The sequence below is a fragment of the Triticum aestivum genome, chromosome 2A (genome assembly GCF_018294505.1).
Source record: "Triticum aestivum cultivar Chinese Spring chromosome 2A, IWGSC CS RefSeq v2.1, whole genome shotgun sequence".
In the NCBI taxonomy this organism is placed as follows: domain Eukaryota; kingdom Viridiplantae; phylum Streptophyta; class Magnoliopsida; order Poales; family Poaceae; genus Triticum; species Triticum aestivum.
Window position 1 is genome coordinate 558,781,371 of NC_057797.1, and position 15,020 is coordinate 558,796,390.

The window sequence follows — 15,020 nt, forward strand, 5'->3', positions numbered from 1 at the left end:
AGGTCGCCTTGAGGCGCCTCCAGGACTGTCTCCCCTCAACCCGGTGCCTCTTGAGACAACACCTCAGCGTCGTCAGCAGGATGAGGGGAGGTGGCGGTCGGGACTGGATCGCTATCCATGTCCGACGAGCCCAGGGAGCCGTCCGATGATACATCGATGCTGGTTCGTGGCGGCCTACATAATCATGTTTGACGTTAGGGAAAGCAGTGCGACAAAGGAATTCTATGAGTTACTCTGGTATCCGAATACTTATGATCTCCCCGGGGGCTTGGCCCTAGGAAACCACTTGTCTTCTCCTTCGTCGGCGGCAGTGGAACTGTCCGGAAGGAGAGTCCTTCCCTTCTTGGACCCTTCGGCCTCCCCAGTTGGGGCGGCCTTCCTTTTCTTGTCTCCCCCGCCTAGAGGGGGGCATCTTCTTCTTCCACCTCATCTTCGGGGGAAGAGTGTGCCGCAGAGTTATCGGACGATGAGTTCGATAACACCTGGCGCCGGGAACTCTTTCAGGTTCCCTTGGCCTTCTTGGTCTTCTCCGGCACCTTGTAAGGAGCCGGAGCCAGCATCTCCGCCAGGAGAACGCCCGCAGTGTCTTCGGGCAAAGGGGCCGGACAATTAATCTGCCCCGACATCTCCACCCAGTCCTATCAAAGGCATGGAGATTAGACCCCACGCATAATTAAGCTAGGGAAAATAAATGTCCTATGGGACGTATTGAACTCACCGAACGCGCTAGGCGCTTTGCGCTTAGTCTGCGGTCCTCGGCGAGAGAAGGGGGGACCTCGGCGCCCTTGAACAACACCTTCCAGACGTCCTTGTGCGTCGTATCGAAGAGCTCGCTCAGAGTCTGGTGCTGGGCCGGGTCGAACTCCCACAAGGTAAAATCCCATTGTTGACACAGGAGGATCCGGCGGATGAGCATAACTTGGACTATGTTGACAAGCTTGAGCTTCCTGCTCGCCATGCTCCAGATACATTTTTGGAGTCCATCCAGCTCCATCGATTTTCCCCACGACAAGCCCTTCTCTTTCTAGGAAGTGAGCTGTGTTGGGAATCCGGATCGAAACTCAGGGGCTGCCGCCCATTTGACGTCGCGCGGCTCGGTGATGTAGAACCATGCCGATTGCCATCCCTTTATTGTCTCCACGAAGGAGCCTTCGAGCCATATGACGTTGGGCATCTTGCCTACCATGGCTCCGCCGCATTCTACTTGTTGGCCTCGTACTACCTTCGGCTTGATATTGAAGGTCTTTAACCACAGGCCGAAGTGGGGCCGGATGCGGAGGAAAGCCTCACACACGATGATGAACGCCGAAATGTTGAGGATGAAGTTCGGGGCCAGATCATGAAAGTCCAGTCCGTAGTAGAACATGAGACCACAAATGAATGGATGGAGGGGAAACCCTAGTCCGCGGAGGAAGTGGTGAAGGAAAACTACCCTCTCGTGAGGTTCCGGGGTAGGGACGATCTGCCCCGCAGCGGGAAGCCAATGCGCGATGTTCACGGCTAAGTATCCGGCTCCGCGCAGCTTCTTGATGTCTCCCTCTGTGACAGAGGAGACCATCCACCTGCCTCCCGCTCCGGACATGGTTGGAGAAGGTTGAGGTGGGAAGTGTGGACTTGGGTGCTAGAGCTCGAGTGTGCAAAAATGGATGAGCAAATGAGGAAGAAGGCGTGGATACAAAGGTAAGCGTCCCCACTTGCCTGGTAAAACTCGCTTATCCCCCAAGCGCCGTAATTGATGGCACGGTTGGGTTACCCACGCCCGTATTGATGGGAATCCCGTAATAAGGGGACACGATCTCTGCTTTCACGAGACATGTCGAAAAACTGCCTCGTGTTATGTGTGGGGCTGGTTAAAGGAAACGGTTCGAATAATCACCGGGCCATGACATAACGTCATGCTGCCAAAACAAGCCAGCAAACTAGATATGCGAAAATATTATTCTCTCTACGGTGGAATGTGGAACTTATTTTGCAGGGGCAGACACTATCCTCGTATTCAAATTTTTCTATGATGTATTCGGAGAAGGAACCCGCCTTGCAATACCGAAGACAATACTACGCTCCGGACTCATCGTCGTTGAAGCCTGGTTCAGGGCCTACTGAGGGAGTCCTGGATTAGGGGGTCTCCGGACAGCCGGACTATCTCCATTGGCCGGACTGTTAGACTATGAAGATACAAGATTGAAGACTTCGTCTCGTGTCCGGATAGGACTCTACTTGGCGTGGAAGGCAAGCTAGGCAATACGGATATGTATATCTCCTCCTTTGTAACCAACCTTGTGTAACCCTAACCCTCTCTGGTGTCTATATAAACCGAAGTGTTTTAGTCCGTAGGGCAACAACCATAACATACAATCATACCATAGGCTAGCTTCTAGGGTTTAGCCTCTCTGATCTCGTGGTAGATCTACTCTTGTACTACCCATATCATCAATATCAATCTAGCAGGACGTAGGGTTTTACCTCCATCAAGAGGGCCCGAACCTGGGTAAAACATTGTGTCCCCTGCCTCCTGTTACCATCCGGCCTAGACACACAGTTCGGGACCCCCTACCCGAGATCCGCCAGTTTTGACACCGACACTGACCTTTTTGTGTGGCGCCCGACACGCAGGCGCCACACCGTATGGTGCAGCGCCTAGCTCTGGTGCGTTGCACCTCTGTCCACCGTGGCAGCCCCTGGGGCCGCACCCATTAGTGCAGTGCCTTCGAGCTAGGCGCCACACATGTAATGTGCAGCGCCTAGCTCTTAGGCGCTGCACTCTCTGTTCCTAGTTGGCTGGGCCCCATCCCCCACTCCCCCACCCCACACACCCCTACCCCCATAGCATCCGACCCAAGATTTGCCCCCTCTTCCCCTCTCTCCCCTCTCAAATCCTCTCCCAAATATTGCAAATTTGAAGATTTTGTCTGTGGATTTAAAACTCAAACCCTCCCTCAAGGTAATCTTCTCTGATCCCCTTGTTTTGATCCAAGTAATGTTAACAATTACTCATTTGTTGCTAGTTTGGGGAAACTCTAGTTTTGTATGGATCTAGAGATTTGCATGGAGATGTGAGATGTTTGTTTGCCAATTTCCTATGATTAGGCTTGTTAGTATGTTAGGGTTATTCTTATGAGTGTTCTTATGTTGGTGCTAGGGTTAGGGTTGTTGTTTCATATGTATTTTAGGGTTTGTATACCATGTTAATCCTTGGATCATAACTCATGGAAGCAATGTTACGTTGTGTTGTTTGAAGGGCCAATTCCAGTTCTGCCCCTAACTCGAACCCACTACTCAGTTTTGCCCCTAATTTTCAGGTATGCTCAGTTTTGCCCCTCCGTCATTAGTGTCACTTATAGAAATGCCCTTTTGCGCCGTTACCGTCCGGTCAAAGTACTTTGACCATCCAAAAAAATAGCAAAAAAATCAAAAATATGAAATGTGGTGGGATCGAAGATAGTCACGTCCACAAGGCACGTGCACAATTTTGTGTTGGTTGGACACTCTGGGAGCTCGTGGCAAAGGAAAAATATTAAAAATTTATGCCTATGAACAGTAAATTCGAAAAAATAGCAAAAAAGTTCAAAAAAATTGTATTTATTTGGCGTCAAAGAGGCTTGAGTGCACAAGGTGCTTGCAAGTTTTGCTGATCAAATGACGTACCAGGCGCTCTAGAGAAAAAAAACAAAATACTGCATTTTTTCAAAGTTTGTTTGAGCTAAAATTTGTTTTTTTCTCCACGAGCTCCTACGATGTCCAAAGACAACAAAAACGTGCACACATCTTGCGAACCTGAATATCTCCAGTCCCACAAACTTTCATATTTTTTTGATTTTTTTTTTGAATTTACTGCTCGCATGTGTACAAAATTTATGTTTTCCTTTGACACGAGCTCCCGGAGTGTCCGAACGGCATGAAAATGTGCACGCGCCTTGCGGACATGACTATCTTCGATCACACCAAATTTCATATTTTTTTGATTTTTTTGCTATTTTTTCATGACGGTCAAAGACCTTTGACCGGACGGTAATGGCAGTGAAGGGCATTTCTATAAGTGAAACTAACGACGGAGGGGCAAAACCGAGCATACCTAAAAATTAGGGGCAAAACTGAGTAGTGGGTTCGAGTTAACGGCATAGATGTAAATGTCCCTTGTTTGAATGCTTATAGGGATGGGAAGAACATGTGTGTTTGTTCATCATGGGGACAAAGACACCTTCTTGAAAGGCAATATTGAACCGGACCCTGGTGAGTTTGACATGGTGTTTGATAGTAGTCCTAGCTATGCAGAGCTCTTGCAACAAGTGAGGAAAGAGTTGAATTGGATGGACCCTAGTGATATCGTTGAGTTGGAGGGAAGGCATAATGTTGGTTTTGGAATGCACATCCGTTGGAAGACAATGCGTGTCAACTCGGAGCAACGTTGGGTTGCATACAAGGAGACGGTGGCCGAATCACTAGACAAGGCTCTTGAGTTATTTGCAACGAAGAAGGTTGATTCAAGTTTGCATTTGGACTTGAACCGGAACCCCTCCCCTTTGGTTGCTAGTAGCCCCCCACCCTTGAAGCGAGATTAAATTGTTGAACCTCTTTTGACCCAAGAAGTGAGGCCAACATTGAGCATGTTTCCAAACAACCAAAATGAAGCTTTGCAAGAGGAGAATGATGAGTATGCGGACGATGACAATGAAGTTGATCTCCATGATAATAATGTGGGTGATCTCGACAAATATCATTTGCAAGAGACAATGGACCATTCCATCCCTTATTCCCGTGGCTATGCATCAGATTCGGATGACGAAGGTCCCGATGAACAAGTTAATGAGGAGGGGCTCATGGTGATGGAGGCCGAAGCTTTTGAGAAGGTATTCAGTCATGATCATCGGACTACATTGTTCAAGGATGTTAGTCTCGCGGATGAAGCCATGGTAGATGGTGGCCAAGGTATATCTCTTAGGGTTAGGCCAAGATCTCACTGTGATTTGGATGATGGCAAGAACGGGATTGCTAAAGGGTCTAAGTTTGATACCTTCTAGGAATTGAAGATGTGGCTCGACAACTACTCGGTTACGCATTATCGTCCACACAAGGTGGTGAACTCAGACGTCAATGTGCGCTACACGGTTGCATGTGCATGTGAAGATGAAATATGTCCGTGGATTGTGCGTGCAAGACCATGGAAAGGAGGTCCCACTTGGCACGTAGTGAGTTGTGTGCCAACTCACATGTGCCGAGGCAAAAGGGTGGATGGCAAGATTGTGTCCCAAGACCACAGACAACTCACGTCGGAGTTCATCGCTTACAGGCTCTCCAACTCAATATCCACACTTCCAACAATGAGCGTCCAACATGTCATTGACCTTGTGAAAGCCATCTTTCATTACAAGGTGAAGTACGGCAAGGCATGGAAGGCGAAGTAAGTGCTACCTCTTGAGCATGCGTTGGTTTTCCCTTGAAGAGGAAAGGGTGATGCAGCAAAGCAGTGTAAGTATTTCCCTCAGTTTTTGAGAACCAAGGTATCAATCCAGTAGGAGACCACGCGCAAGTCACCTCGTACCTACACAAACAAATAAGAACCTTGCAACCAACACGATAAAGGGGTTGTCAATCCCTTCACGGCCACTTGCAAGAGTGAGATCTGATAGAGATAATAATAATAAGATAAATATTTTTGGTATTTTTATGATAAGTAAAGCTTGCAAAATAAAATAGATTAGAAACTTGTATGATGGAAAATAGACCCGGGGGACATAGGTTTCACTAGTGGCTTCTCTCAAGATAGCATAAGTATTACGGTGGGTAAACAAATTACTGTCGAGCAATTGATAGAATTGAGCATAGTTATGAGAATATCTAGGTATGATCATGTATATAGGCATCACGTCCGTGACAAGTAGACTGACTCCTGCCTGCATCTACTACTATTACTCCACACATCTGCCACTATCCAGCATGCATCTAGTGTATTAAGTTCATAAGAATGGAGTAACACTTTAAGCAAGATGACATGATGTAGAGAGATAAACTCATGCAATATGATATAAACCCCATCTTTTTATCCTTGATGGCAACAATACAATATGTGTCGTTTCCCCTACTGTCACTAGGATCGAGCACCGCAAGATTGAACCCAAAGCTAAGCACTTCTTGCATTGCAAGGAAGATCAATCTAGTAGGCCAAACCAAACTGGAAATTCAAATAGACTTGCAAAGATAACTAATCATACATAAAAGAATTCAAAGAAGATTCAAATATTGTTCATAGGTAATCTTGATCATAAACCCACAATTCATCGGCTCTCGACAAGCACATCGCAAAAGAAGATTACATTGAATAGATCCCCAAGAAGATCGAGGAGAACTTTGTATTGAGATCCAAAAATAGAGAAGAAGCCATCTAGCTAATAACTATGGACCCAAAGGTTTGTGGTAAACTACACACACATCATCAGAGAGGCTATGGTGTTGATGTAGAAGCCCTCCATGATCAATGCCCCCTCCGGCGGAGCACCGAAAAGGCCCCAAGATGGGATCTCACAGGTACAGAAGGTTGCGGCGGTGGAATTAGGTTTTTGTGGTGCCCCTCGATGTTTTCAGGGTACGTAGGTATATATAGGAGGAAGAAGTAGGTCGGTGGAGCCACGAGGGTCCCACGAGGGTGGAGGGCGCGCCCCCTACCTCGTGGCTTCCTTGTTGGTTGCTTGACGTCCACTCCAAGTCCTCTGGATCACGTTTGTTCCAAAATTCAGGCTCCCGAAGGTTTCATTCTGTTTGGACTCCGTTTGATATTCTTTTTCTGCGAAACTCTGAAATAGGCAAAAAAAAGAGCAATTTGGGCTGGGCCTCCGGTTAATAGGTTAGTCCCAAAAATAATATAAAAGTGTATAAATAATCCCATTCAACATCCAAAACAGAATATATATAATAACATGGAGCAATAAAAAATTATAGATACGTTGGAGACATATCAAGCATCCCCAAGCTTAATTCCTGCTCGTCCTCGAGTAGGTAAATGATAAAAAATGAATTTTTGATGTGGAATGCTTCCTAACATATTTCTCAATGTAATTTTCTTTATTGTGTCATGAATGTTCAGATCCGAAAGATTCAAGATAAAAGTTTAATATTGACATAAAAATAATAATACTTCAAGCATACTAACTAAGCAATCATGTCTTCTCAAAATAACATGGCCAAAGAAAGTTCATCCCTACAAAATCATATAGTTTGGTCATGCTCCATTTCCGTCACACGAGAATGCTCTCATCATGCACAACCCCGATGACAAGCCAAGCAATTGTTTCATACTTTAGTAATCTCAAACTTTTTTCAACTTTCACGCAATACATGAGCGTGAGCCATAGATATAGCACTATGGCTAGAATAGAATATAATGAAGGGGGTTATGTGGAGAATAAAAAAGGAGAAAGTCTCACATTGACGCAGCTAATCAATGGGCTAGGGAGATGTCAATCAATTGATGTCAATGCAAGGAGTAGGGATTGCGATGCAACGGATGCACTAGAGCTATAAATGTATGAAAGCTCAACAAAAGAAACTAAGTGGGTGTGTATCCAACTTGCTTGCTCACGAAGACCTAGGGCACTTGAGGAGGCCCATTGTTGGAATATACAAGCCAAGTTCTGTAATGAAAAATTCCCACTAGTGTATGAAAATGACAAAACAAGAGACTCTCTATCATAAAGATCATGGTGCTACTTTGAAGCACAAGTGTGGACAAAAGGATAGTAGCATTGCCCCCCTTTTTTGGGCCTTATTTTTTTTATTTGGCCTTTTTTTTTTTTGGGGACAATGCTCTATTAATGATGATCATCACACTTCTATTTATTTATTTACAACTCAATGATTACAACTCGATACTAGAACAAGATATGACTCTATATGAATGCCTCCGGCGGTGTACCGGGATGTGCAATGACTCATGAGTGACATGTATGAAAGAATTATAAATGATGGCTTTGCCACAAATATGATGTCAACTACATGATCCTGCAAGGCAATATGACAATGATGATGCGGGTCATAATAAACAGAACGGTGGAAAGTTGCATGGCAATATATCTCGGAATGGCTATGGAAATGCCATAATAGGTAGGTATGGTGGCTGTTTCGAGGAATATATGAGGAGGTTTATGTGTGATAGAGTGTATCGTATCACGGGGTTTGGATGCACCTGCGAAGTTTGCACCAACTCTCAAGGTGAGAAAGGGCAATGCACGGTACCGAAGAGGCTAGCAATGATGGAAGGGTGAGAGTGCGTATAATCCATGGACTCAACATTAGTCATAAAGAACTAACATACTTATTGCAAAAATCTACAAGTCATCAAAAACCAAGTATTACACGCATGCTCCTATGGGGATAGATTGGTAGGAAAAGACCATCGCTTGTCCCCGACCGCCACTCATAAGGAAGACAATCAAATAACACCTCATGTTTCAAATTTGTTACACAACATTTACCATACATGCATGCTACGGGAATTGCAAACTTCGACACAAGTATTTCTCAAATTCACAACTACTCAACTAGCATAACTTTAATATCACTATCTCCATATCTCAAAACAATCATCAAGTATCAAACTTCTCTTAGTATTCAATGCACTTATATGAAAGTTTTTTATTATGCCTAAAAGCAAATTACTATGCTGTTCTAAAGGACTCAAAATAATATAATTGAAGCATGATAAATCAATTATTCCTATAAAATAAAACCACCACCGTGCTCTAAAAGATATAAGTGAAGCACTAGAGCAAAAACTATATAGCTCAAAAGATATGAGTGAAGCACGTAGAGTATTCTAATAAATTTCGAATCATGTGTGTATCTATCAAAAGGTGTGTGCAGAAAGGATGATTGTGGTAAACTAAAAAGCAAAGACTCAAATCATACAAGACGCTCCAAGCAAAACACATATCATGTGGTGAATAAAAATATAGCTCCAAGTAAAGTTACCGATGAACGAAGACAAAAGAGGGGATGCCTTCCGGGGCATCCCCAAGCTTTGGATTTTTTGTGTCCTTGGATTTTATCTTGGGGTGACTTTGGAATCCCCAAGATTAGGCTCTTTCCACTCCTTGTTCCATAATCCATCAAATATTTACCCAAAACTTGAAAACTTCACAACACAAAACTTAACAAAAAATCTCGTGAGCTCCGTTAGCGAAAGAAAACAAAAAACCACTTCAAGGTACTGTAATGAACTCATTATTTATTTATATTGGTGTTAAACCTACTGTATTCCAACTTTTATATGGTTTATAAACTCCATTACTAGCCATAAATTCATCAAAATAAGCAAACAACACACAAAAAACAGAATCTGTCAAAAATAGAACTGTCTGTAGTAATCTGTATCAAACGCATACTTCTGAAACCCCAAAAATTCTAAAATAAATTTCTGGAAGTGAGTAATTAATCTATTAATCATCTGCAAAAATAATTAACTAAATATCACTCTCCAATAAAAAATGGCAGCAATTCTCTTGAGCGCTATTGTTTCTGTTTTTTACAGCAAGATAAAAAAGACTTTCCCCAAGTCTTCCCAACGGTTCTACTTGGCACAAACACTAATTAAACACAAAAAACACAACCAAAACAGAGGCTAGATAAATTATTTATTGAATAACATCAAGTAAAAATATTGGGTTGTCTCCCAACAAGCGCTTTTCTTTAAAGCCTTAAAGCTAGGCATAAGATTTCAACGATGCTCACATGAAAGACAAGAATTGAAGCACAAAGAGAGCATCATAAAACACATGACAAAAACAGCTAAGTCTAAAATACTTCCTATGCATAGGCATCTTATAGGGAAACAAATTATCAAGGCAAGAAAAAACTAGCATATGCAAGGAAGCGGAAAGAAATAATAGCAATCTCAATATAACGAGAGGTACTTTAGTAACATAAAAATTTCTACAACCATATTTTCCTCTCTTATAATAATTACATGTAGGATCATAAGCAAATTTAATAATATAGCAATCATATAAAATATTCTCAACATGGTCCACATGCATGCAAAGTTGACACTCTTCCGAAATAGTGGGATCAACATTAACTAAAGTCATGACCTCTCCAAACCCACTTTTATCAAAAACTTCATAAGATTGAAAATTCTCCAAATATATGGGATCTAAAGTTGACACTCTTCCAAACCCACTTTCAATATTATTGCAAACATTATTATCAATCTCACATTCATCATGGGGCTTAAATAAATTTTCAGGATCATAAGAAGAATCACCCCAATCATGATAATTGCAACAAATAGTAGTCATAAGAAAACTAGCATCCCCAAGCTTAGGGTTTTGCATATTATAATCACAATTGACATTAATAGAATTTATACTATCATCATTGCAATCATGCTTTCTATTCAAAGATCTATCGTGAATCACTCCATAAAGTACTTCATCACAATTTTCAGATTCACGAATTTCAAGCAAAACTTCATAAAGATAATCTAGTGCACAAAACTCACTAGAAATTGGTTCATCATAATTGGATCTCTTAAAAAGATTAGCAAGAGAATGAGGATCCATAGATCTTATGTTCTCTGTTTAGCAATAAATAAACAACTATTCCAAACAAATGAGCAAACGGGCCAAGTAAGACATCAAAGCAAATTGAAAGACGAACAGAAGAAGGGCGAATAAAACAGCAAGGGTGAAGTGGGGGAGAGGCAAACAAGAGGCAAATGGCAAATTATGTAATGCGAAGGATAAGAGTTGTGATGGGTACTTGGTATGTCTTGACTCAGCGTATATCTCCCCGGCAACGGCGCCAGAAATCCTTCTTGCTACCTCTTGAGCATGCGTTGGTTTTCCCTTGAAGAGGAAAGGGTGATACAGAAAAGCAGCGTAAGTATTTCCCTCAGTTTTTGAGAACCAAGGTATCAATCCAGTAGGAGACCACGCGCGAGTCACCTCGTACCTACACAAACAAATAAGAACCTCGCAACCAACGCGATAAAGGGGTTGTCAATCCCTTCACGGCCACTTGCAAGAGTGAGATCTGATAGAGATAATAATAATAAGATAAATATTTTTGGTATTTTTATGATAAGTAAAGATCTCAAAATAAAATAGATTAGAAACTTGTATGATGGAAAATAGACCCAGGGGGCATAGGTTTCACTAGTGGCTTCTCTCAGGATAGCATAAGTATTACGGTGGGTAAATAAATTACTGTCGAGCAATTGATAGAATTGAGCATAGTTATGAGAATATCTAGGTATGATCATGTATATAGGCATCGCGTCCGTGACAAGTAGACCGACTCCTGCCTGCATCTACTACTATTACTCCACACATCGACCACTATCCAGCATGCATCTAGAGTATTAAGTTCATAAGAACGGAGTAACGCTTTAAGCAAGATGACATGATGTAGAGGGATAAACTCATGCAATATGATATAAACCCGATCTTTTTATCCTCGATGGCAACAATACAATACATGTCGTTTCCCCTACTGTCACTGGGATCAAGCACCAAAATATTGAACCCAAAGCTAAGCACTTCTCCCATTTCAAGAAAGATCAATCTAGTAGGCCCAACCAAACTGAAAATTCAAAGAGACTTGCAAAGATAACCAATAATACATAAAATAATTCAGAGAAGATTCAAATACTGTTCATAGATAATCTTGATCATAACCACAATTCATCAGATCTCGACAAACACACCGCAAAAGAAGATTACATCGAATAGATCCCCAAGAAGATCGAGGAGAACTTTGTATTGAGATCCAAAGAGAGAGAAGAAGCCATCTAGATAATAACTATGGACCTGAAGGTCTGAGGTAAACTACTGACACATCATCGGAGAGGCTATGGTGTTGATGTAGAAGCCCTCCGTGATCAATTCCCCTCCGGCGGAGCGTTGGAAAAGGCCCCAAGATAGGATCTCACGGGTACAGAAGGTTGCGGCGGTGGAATTATGTTTTCATGGTGCCCCTCGATGTTTTCAGGGTACGTAGGTATATATAGGAGTAATAAGTAGGTCGGTGGAGCCACGAGGGGCCCACGAGGGTGGAGGGCGTGCCCAGGGGGTAGGCGCGCCCCTTGCCTCGTGGCTTCCTTGTTGGTTGCTTGACGTCCACTCCGAGTCCTCTGGATCACATTTGTTCCAAAAATCACGCTCCCGAAGGTTTCATTCCGTTTGATATTATTTTTCTGCGAAACACTGAAATAGGCAAAAAAAACAGCAATTTGGGTTGGGCCTCCGGTATATAATAGCATGGAGCAATCAAAAATTATAGATACATTGGACAAGTATCAGCAAGCCGCATTTAAGATGTTGTATGGTACTTGGGAGGAAGCATACAACCGAATCCCTAGGTTGTTGTTAGCCATGGCCGCCACAAACCCGGGCATGGTTCATGTGGTCAAGCCTCATGGGGAAAAACAATGGCTCATGAAGGAAGGAAAGTCCGAGTATTTGGCTGTGCTTTTTGGGCATTCGAGCAATGTGTGGGGGCTTTCGAACACTGTAGGCCAGTCATCGCCATTGATGGCACGTTCTTGACTGGGCAGTACACGGGAACCTTGTTGGTTGCGATAGCAAGTGATGCTAATAACCGGGTGTTGCCATTGGCATTTGCTTTGGTTGAGGTGGAGAACAATGACAACTGGGAGTGGTTTTTGCGTCTTTTGAGGACGAAGGTGTTACCTGCTCAGAGGGAAATTTGTGTCATATTAGATCAGCATCAAGGAATTCTTAACGCGGTGGAGATTGACATTCCCGGGCATGCTCCATTGCACCATCGATGGTGCATGAGGCACTTTTGTTCCAACTTCTATAGGGCATGTGGCCTTAAGGAGTTGGCCGATGATCTTCAAGATTGTTGTCTCGCTTTCTCCGAAAAGCAGTTCGCCACTTTGTACAACAAATTGCTCGCACACAAAAACCTTGATCCCGGTGGTCAAAACTTTCTCAATAGGCACATTCAATACCAGAACAAGTGGGCACATACTTTTGATGAAGATGGCCGAAGATACGGTCAAATGACAAGCAATATAGCCGAATGGTTCAATAGGGTGCTCAAAGGTGCACGTGGATTACCCGTGACGGCAATAGTTCAACACACATTTGACAAGATGAATGCGTACTTTCTAAAGTACTCGATGGAAATGGATGCACAGATAGCGGGTGAGAACAATTGCAAGTACAAGTACAAGTTCCCACCCAAGGTTGATGAATCTTATGTTTACTAATCGGAGGCATCAAACGAGGCTCCACGTTAATCCTCATTAACTTTGCAAGTTATCCGTACGATCTCCTCATTAGCTAACCATAGTCGTAGGATGAAATTGCTAAGAGTCCATGACCTTTGTCCCACCTGAACTTTTTTTTGCTGAGAATCCCACGTGAAAATCTCTTAGCCAACTCTCCAGTTTTTTGGAAGAAAAAAAATCCCCCCACGTGAAAATATCTTACTGAACTCTCCATTTTTTGGAAGAAAAAAAATCCTCCTCTCCTTCGTCCCTTATCTGCCTGCCCTAGATGTCGTAGTAATCCCAAAAGTAATTTGAGACTCCCAGCTTTATACGCTCTCGCAGCCTCTCTTCCACGGGACTATTCCTCACGCCCTCACAATCGCAAGACGCCGAACGCCCGTAGAAAATATCACTAGGTCTTTGTGTGGTATTGGCTGGAACCTGAAGGACTAAGCACTCGAGAAGGCAAGGAGAATAAGCAGAAGAAAATTTAAACGGTGCAAATCTCATGGAAGCCCAAGCTCTGCGCCATGGCTGAGACATAATGGACCAACCAATTGGGGAGGTAAAAGAGAAGATGGGGAAGAGAGATTAAGTTGGCTCTTGGACCTAAGCACCATGCAAGTTTGATTGTGGCCAGCTCCAGGTACATGCGTTGGTGGCTGCTGCAAGAGGCAACCAATGCATGGTAGTGGTGGACCATGGATGCTCTAAGTGCCAAGAGGCACATGGATGGATGCTGCAGCGCCCAGTTCATCTATGGAACAAGCCAAAACAGAGCCCATAGCCACCCTCGGTCAACGTTCGCAATACTTTAGGCGACCAAAATCCATCCCCACCCGGATCAAATCCCCAAACAAGTAAAACCTATATACGTTGTACCATCAATGGATTTTTTATTGTGATTAACTCTTGACTACTATTCGTACCCTGATTACTTAGAAAGGGCAGTTTTGTTTTTACTTTTTAATGATCATTGTAGTAGTCAAAGACGATGGGCAACCAGTTCTAAAAGCACACACGTGATGTCTCAAGCTTTCCATACACTAGACGACTCCAACATCATATCTAGGCTTCGGATTAGCAGTAAACTTGCCGAATTGCAATGCTTTTTAACTACCATATTCACTTCGTAATATGTCCTGCATCAATCATTAAGATAGAAAAATATGTGGGTTACGTAACTTTTATTTTCTATCTAGGCTATTCTCATGATTACATACATGATTTTTTTGTTAATTGCTATAAATCATAATCATCAGACACGACCATCGACGTAGTTCTACTGATGAAAAAGAGAGTTTCGGTTAATTCATGTACTCAATTTCTGTTCAAATTGATGTTTTTTACTTCATAAGTCCATACATTTGTTTGACTGCATTCTATATAAAAAGTAATGTGAATTTGCATCATCTAGACTTTCTCATCACATATTCTTCTTAAGATTTGATTAAATTTAGTTTTGCCTCAGACCTCCTAATGTACGCCAAAACACTTATTGTTTTGTTGAAGGGTGATTTTTCCTCTTTTCTTTTTTAATTATTAAAATTAAATAATTTTTGGACATTATTTGCTATAGTGGAATTGTAGAAGTTGGAATATGCGTGAAAGGTGCAGGGAATATGTTTTTGCAAATATTCATGCTAATTGTTTTTTAATCCGTGGGAAAGAGTAGTGAGATAAAAAATGTTGGTAATTAGCTAACAAATGATATAAAGGTGCAGGGAATTTGTTTCTACGCTTTCATTGAATTTTAGGTGTTTAATTTTATAGAGAGTTGCATGCATCAACT